The following is a 7,410-nucleotide window of genomic DNA, read 5'->3' as shown; positions in this document are numbered from 1 at the left end:
ACGGGTACATTGATTGTGACGCGGTTTGAGACACATTTTTACAACGTTGAAATTCCTTGCAAATAATAATAATAATAATTATGAAAGCGGTAAAAGATAAAAATTTGCACATAAGTTCATGTTTATATTAAAATCAAATAATCAAGCCGAATATAACAGTTGAGCGACCGTGCTAGAACCACGGAACTCGGGAATGCCTAACACCTTCTCCCGGGTTAACATGATTCCTTATCCGGATTTCTGATACGCAGACTGTAATATGAAGTCATTCTTTTCCTCGATTCGGGATTAAAATTGGTGACTTGGGACACCCTAAATCTCCCAAGTGGCGTCTCGGAAACAATTAAACAAATCTCGTTTCGATTGTCCTTTAATTGGAAAAAACTCCCTTGTACCCTCTCGGGTGCGGAAAAAGGAGGTGTGACAGTCGAAATTTAAGACGAGACTTGAAGTATGCAATTATTACTTCATTTCAATTGACTTCTTGCCAATGCTCAGTTGATCTCTCGCGTGCACTTGTTCTTCTAATGTAATTTGAGAAGAATCAGAAGTTAAAAATATGAGCCTTGCCATAAAATTTCACGTGAGCAACTTACTCATGAATCTTGGAATTATCTTTCGTTAATCAACTTCTTAACATTGATCTGTTAGTGAATGAAAACGCTAAAACAAACCTCCCAATCCACGTAACTTCTTTGTCTTCTACTTTGACTCTTAACAAATCCTACTAAAACTCAATTTGCTTTGGTGGATTTGAGCTTACGTAGCATTTATCTTCAAGTAAGCAATTCTAGTTGTATAAAAAAATATACAAATTCCAAGTGTGCCACATAGGTATTAAACTTTTAGTACTTGGACTTGCAATTTCCTTTAACTAAAAAAAAAATTGCTTTCACTTGTAATGATTAACAAGAGTTAATCTTATTGCCTCCACGTGACCCTATTATATAGACTTCATTGTAATTAACAATTCTATTCTACTTTGTCTTTGATCATAATTGTGATTTCACAATGATTTTGTCGGGTTGGATTTCAAAGACTTGTGCCACCGCCACTACTAAGTAGTGACCAAATCCAAGCAGGAGACATGTTAAGGTAATTATCCCACATCGCAAATTTGCCCTTAACAGCCACTTTGAAGAATCTATATAAACCTCATGTTCTCATGTATTTTGAGTATCAATCAGCAGCTTTTACATCTCTTTGAGTTTGTCAACAAACGACTAGGAAGCAACGGTGAAGGTAATTTCTTCTTTTAGTTGTTTTGTTTTCCTTTGTCGTTTTTTTTTTCTTTTGTAGGTCAAGCGAGAAAGATATGTTCTTGTTCAACAAGATGATCCGCACATGAAGAAGATAATCTTGGGGTGTGAGGGGATATGTACTCATCCCTGCCCAAATATCGGAGGGATTACTTTCATGGCCCGACTACCGGAGAGATTACTCTCAAAATGGCCCGATTCTTGGAGAGATTACTCTTAATGTGGCCCAATTCTTGGAGAGATTACTCTCAAAATGGCCCGATTCTTGGAGAGATTACTCTCAATATGGCCCAATTCTTGGAGAGATTACTCTCAAAATGGCCCAATTCTTGGAGAGATTACTCTCAAAATGGCCCAATTCTTTGAGAGATTACTCTCAAAATGGCCCGACTACCGGAGAGATTACTCTTAATGTGGCCCAATTCTTGGAGAGATTACTCTCAAAATGGCCCAATTCTTGGAGAGATTACTCTCAAAATGGCCCGACTACTGGAGAGATTACTCTCAATGTGGCCCAATTCTTGGAGAGATTACTCTCAAAATGGCCCGACTATCAGAGAGATTACTCTCAATGTGGCCCAATTCTTGGAGAGATTACTCTCATAATGGCCCAATTCTTGGAGAGATTACTCTCAAAATGGCCCGACTACCGGAGAGATTACTTTCAATGTGGCCCAATTCTTGGAGAGATTACTCTCAATGTGGCCCAAACTATCGGCGAGGCCAACTTAAGATGCAAAGGGACTCATATGTCCACCTTAAGATTGGAAAGTTATAGTACCTTTTAAGGACAAACCCACGAAGAGGCCAACTTAAGGTGCAAAGGGACTTATATGTCCACCTTAAGATTGGAAAGTTATAGTTCCTTTTAAGGACAAACCCACAAAGAGGCCAACTTAAGGTGCAACGGGACTTATATGTCTACCTTAAGATTGGAAAGTTATAAAGCTTCAACTTGAAGACGACATCGACTTGAACACTTGGAAACTTTGAAGATTTGGCGTACTTTGCAGACTTTAACTCGAAGATTCAGAGGGCTTAAACAATTCAACTTTAAGATCGGCGAATTTGAAGACTGAAACTTGAAGACCGACGAACTTGAAGACTTCAACTTGGGGGGTTAAATATTTTAACTTTAAGACCGACGAATTTGAAGACTTCAACTTGAAGACCGACGAACTTGGAGACTTCAACTTTGAGACTTGGAGGGCCTAAATATTTCAACTTGAAGATCAGCGAATTTGAAGACTTCAACTTGAAGACCGACGGAGTTGAAGATTTCAAATTAGGGACTTCAACTTGAGTACCGACGGACTTGAAGATATCAATTTACCATGGAGGGTTGCTCCTTTTAAATCAAATGAGATCAAAGTTCCACAAGAGGATGACATTTTAGCTTAATTTTGCATTCCTCCATACTTCACTTGGACAATAATTGGGGGAATATGTATCTTTTGAACTTGTGCGACTGAACTTAGAATGAAACTCTAAGCTGCCTACGTACCTCGGTGAAGAGGATCATGTCATTCCGTAGTTCAGACTGGGTGATTTTTTTATGTCCTAACTTTTGCCTAGGCCGCCTCTTTCGAAGTTTTCAACCTAGCGGACTCTTTTTTTTACGTCCTAACTTTTGCCTAGGCCGCCTCTTTCGAGATTTTCAACCTAGCAGACTTTTTTTAGCCGTACACAGTTTATACTCTTGCGAGCCAGGAGTGTAGCAACATGCAATTTAGGCTCGTACGTCGAGGAGCATCATGACTTGCAGTTTAGGCTCATACGTTGAGGAGCATCATGACTTGCAGTTTAGGCTCGTACGTCGATGAGCATCATGACTTGCAATTTAGGCTCGTACGTCGAGGAGCATCATGACTTGCAGTTTAGGCTCGTACGTCGAGGAGCGTCGTGACTTGCAGTTTAAGCTCATACGTCAAGGAGCGTCATGACTTGCAACTTCATGGATAATACTTCTTCAAAAACTTGCCGTTGATAGGGCCGATTCTCATACCATCTGCATCAACCAGCTTGTAAGCCCCACTTGAATAAGCTTCTTGTACGACATATGGCCCATCCCATTTTGAAGTGAACTTCCTTACAGGTTTATGGGAAGTAATTATGGGTCTTCGTATGGCAAGGACTTGATCTCCTACTTGAAAGGATCTCGGATGAACTCTTTTGTTGAAGGCACGAGACAATCGAGCTTGATAACATTCAAGACTCTGTTGAGCTTCCAATCTCTTTTCATCAAGAGCTTCCAACTCTGCTAATCGAAGTCGAGCATTTTCTTCATCAGTGATCCCTTCTTGAATAGCCAGTCGTAACGAAGGTATTTGACACTCAAGTGGCAAGACAACTTCGACTCCATAAACGAGTGAATAAGGAGTCGCCTGTGTTGGCGTGCGATGAGTCGTTCTATATGCCCATAGAGCTTCTTCCATACGGTCATTCCAATCTCGTTTGGATTTGGAAACAACTTTCTTTAACAAGTTGCATAGAGTCTTGTTGAATGCCTCAGCTAGACCATTGGCGGCAACATTGTACATCGAAGAGTTACGTTGCTTGAAGCCAAAAAGATCACAAATCCTGTTCATCAACCTATTATCGAATGACTTTCCATTATCCGTTATTATGTAACGAGGTATGCCAAAGCGATAAACAATGTTTACTCGGATGAAACTTGCAACATTTTCCTTTTTTACTTCCTTAAGAGCAACAATTTCAGCCCATTTTGAGAAGTAGTCAGTTGCATCCAAGATGTATAGATGCCCACCAGAGGACTTTGGTAGTGGTCCAACAACATCCAATCCCCAAGCGTCAAATGGCCAGGATGCAACAGTTGGGTGCAACACTTCAGGAGGTTGATGAATAAAATTCGCATGGAATTGACAAGACTTGCATCTTCGAGTGTAGTCCAAGCAATCTTTTACCATCGTTGACCAATAATATCCTATCCTTTTTATATGGAAGTGGAGCTTTGGTCCGGACTGGTGTGACCCACATACCCCAGAATGTGCCTCTTGCAAATCTTGGAGAGCTTCTTCTTCTCTTAGGCATCGCAAGAGTACTCCCTCAAACGACCTTCTGTATAGAGTATCCTTATAGTATGGAAGCGAAGTGCACGACGACGAATTTCAGTCCTCCTCCTCGGATTTTCTGGAAGTATCCCATAGCATAAGTAGTCGATGATGGGTTGTCGACCTCATTTGGCGGTGGTACTACCCATTTCTAGCAGATGGTAACTTGCGCTTGGTCAGGCAGGGTTAATGATGAAGCTAGAACAGCTAAAACATCAGCCTTCTTATTTTCTTTCCTTGGTACATACTGAATAGTCACATCGCTGAGCCACCCCATCAACTTTTTTGCGTAATTATGATATGGGCGTAGTTCAGGCTTCTTGACCTCGTAACTACCCAAAAGCTGATTGACCACTAACTGGGAGTCACCAAAGACTTGCAATTGCAATTGCTTCATATCAACGACCATTTCAAGCCCATGTATTAATGCTTGATATTCAGCAACATTGTTGGAACAGAGTTGTGTCAAGGTGAAGGAGTAGGGCAAGACTTCACCTTGAGGAGTGACAAATACTACGCCAACCCCGGCTCCCCCACGATGCACAACACCATCAAAGTACATCTTCCATGGGGGTTGAACTTCAATGACCATTGCGTCCTCATCAGGTAGTTCATCAGTTAGCTCCCAGTCATCAGGTATCGGATGATCTACCAAGAAGTCTGCCAATACTTGTCCTTTTACAGCCTTTTAAGGGATGTACAAAATCTCGAATTGTTGAAATTGGAGGTACCATCTCGCTAGTCGATCACTAAGAACAGGTTTTGACATCACGAACTTGATGGGATTTGCTTTAGAAATAAGACGGACAACATGAGCTTGAAAGTAGTGCTTCAACTTTTGAATTGAGAAGACTAGCGCCAAACACAACTTTTCAATTGGCGAATAGTTCAACTCGTTAGGTGTCATCATCCTGCTCAAGTAGTAAAGAGAGTTTTCTTTCCCCTCACTATTTTCTTGGGCCAATAATGCTCCAACAGACCTTTCCTGCGCCGCAATGTATAGTATCAATGGCTTTCCTGGTATATGAGCTACTAAAACTGGAGGCTTCATCAAGTAGGTTTTGATACTTAGGCATTGCTATAAGCTTGATCCCACTTGAAAGGAACACCTTTCTTCATGAGGTGACTAAATGGTTGGCACCTCCCAGCCAGGTTTGATATGAATCTTCTAAGGTATGCTAGCTTTCCTTGCAGACTCTTCAATTCATGGATATCTCGAGGCTCATGCATTTTCAAAATGGCATTCACTTTGGCTTGATCAATTTCGATCCCTCGATGCCGGACAATGAAACCAAGGAACTTTCCAGAAGTAACTCCAAAGGCACATTTCAACGGATTCATCCTAAGTTGGTACCTTCAGAGCAATTCAAATACCATCCTCAAGTCTTTCATGTGGTCACCCTTCTCTCTTGATTTCACCACCAAGTCGTCAACATAGCATTCGACATTCTTGTGGAGAAGATCGTCAAAAATATTCTGCATAGCCCTTTGGTAAGTAGCACCAGCATTCTTCAAGCCAAAAGGCATTACCTTGTAGCAATAAATACCCTTGGGGGTGCGAAATACAGTAAACTCTTCATCTTTTGGTGCCATGCGAATTTGGTTATAGCCCGACGAACCATCCATGAAAGACATTGCCTCGTAACCAGTAGTAGTATCGATCATCAGCTCTGGAATAGGAAGCGAGAATTCATCTTTGGGACATGCATTATTGAGGTCCCTGAAGTCAACGCATACTCGAATTTGGCCATTCTTCTTCCTTACAGGGACAATACTTGAAACCCATGTTGGGTATTTAACTTCCCGAATAAATCCTGCTTCAATGAGTTTGTTAACTTCAGTTTCAATCAGGGGAACCAAGTCTGGCCTAAAACGCCTTTGAGCTTGTTTAACAGGGCGAGCACCATTTCTGACTGCAAGGTGATGGACTGCTACTTTCAGGTCCAAGCCAGACATCTCTTTGTAACTCCAAGCAAAGACATCCCTGAATTCTTTGAGTAACTCAATATAAGTGCTCTCTTCATCAGCTTCTAGTAAAACACTTAGGTAGGTGGGTCTTTGTTCCTCATCGGTGCTAAGGTTAACTTCTTTTAAGGCATCAACTATCGTCTTCACTCCTTATTCAAGTTCAGGTGGAGCATCTTTCTCATATTCATCTTCTTGAGGGTCCCCATCATTGAAGGATATGTGATAACACGGCGAAACATCCTCCAATTTCACATTATCTTCCATCAAAGACGAAACACCATTCTCGCCTTGTACAATGATATGATACGAAGAACCTACACTTTCTTCATATTCGTTATGTTCCTTGGTGTAGACCACAGTATAAGGCTTTACCTTCAGTACTTCTTTACATGAAACCATCAGTTTTGTTTGTCGCCTCATTCTGGAAGGAACCAACCTTTGGAAATCCTTAAAAATCTCCTGAATTTTGGGTAAAGCGGGTGTTCTTGTATTTCGATGATTTCTCTAGAATTTATTCCCCTTCTTTAATGGACCCAATCTCTCAAATACAGAAGTTCTCACAGTTGATTTTCCAAGCCAATCAAATACAGAAGGCTTATTAGAAGCGGCAGATTCGTCTTCTACAGTGATATAATTGCTACTTGCCCTTCTTATTGAGATACGCACTGGTGACAGTTGCTTGTATCCCAGACCTTCACGGGGTTGCCTCGTTGCAGCTTCTGATGGGAGCTTCCCTAACTTTGACAACTCATTGGGATTGTATCCAGCTTTTGCAAATAACTTGTAAGCGTTAGGATCAAAACCTTCATCTGTTCGCTTTGTAGGGAGTTCCACATTCTACAAACAATTATGGGCTACAAACCCTGCAAGCGACTTTGAGGGCAACTTTACTACCTCAATTTGTTTTACCGGAAGAGTTAACTCCCTTAGCATCTTGGTTTGGATATTTTATGATTCGCCCTCGTCTTTCTTCCTTTTAGGGACATATTGGAGCACATGACTTACTTTCTTTCCATAAGACGCAATACCCCCTTTATGAGATTTATTCACGTTGGCGGGTATCTCCTCAGTAACAACTTTGGCTTTACCAATAGTCACCTCAGCTCTATTAG

This window comes from Nicotiana tabacum, chromosome 3 (genome assembly GCF_000715075.1).
Source record: "Nicotiana tabacum cultivar K326 chromosome 3, ASM71507v2, whole genome shotgun sequence".
NCBI lineage: Eukaryota > Viridiplantae > Streptophyta > Magnoliopsida > Solanales > Solanaceae > Nicotiana > Nicotiana tabacum.
Note: the sequence above shows the minus strand (reverse complement) of the source record.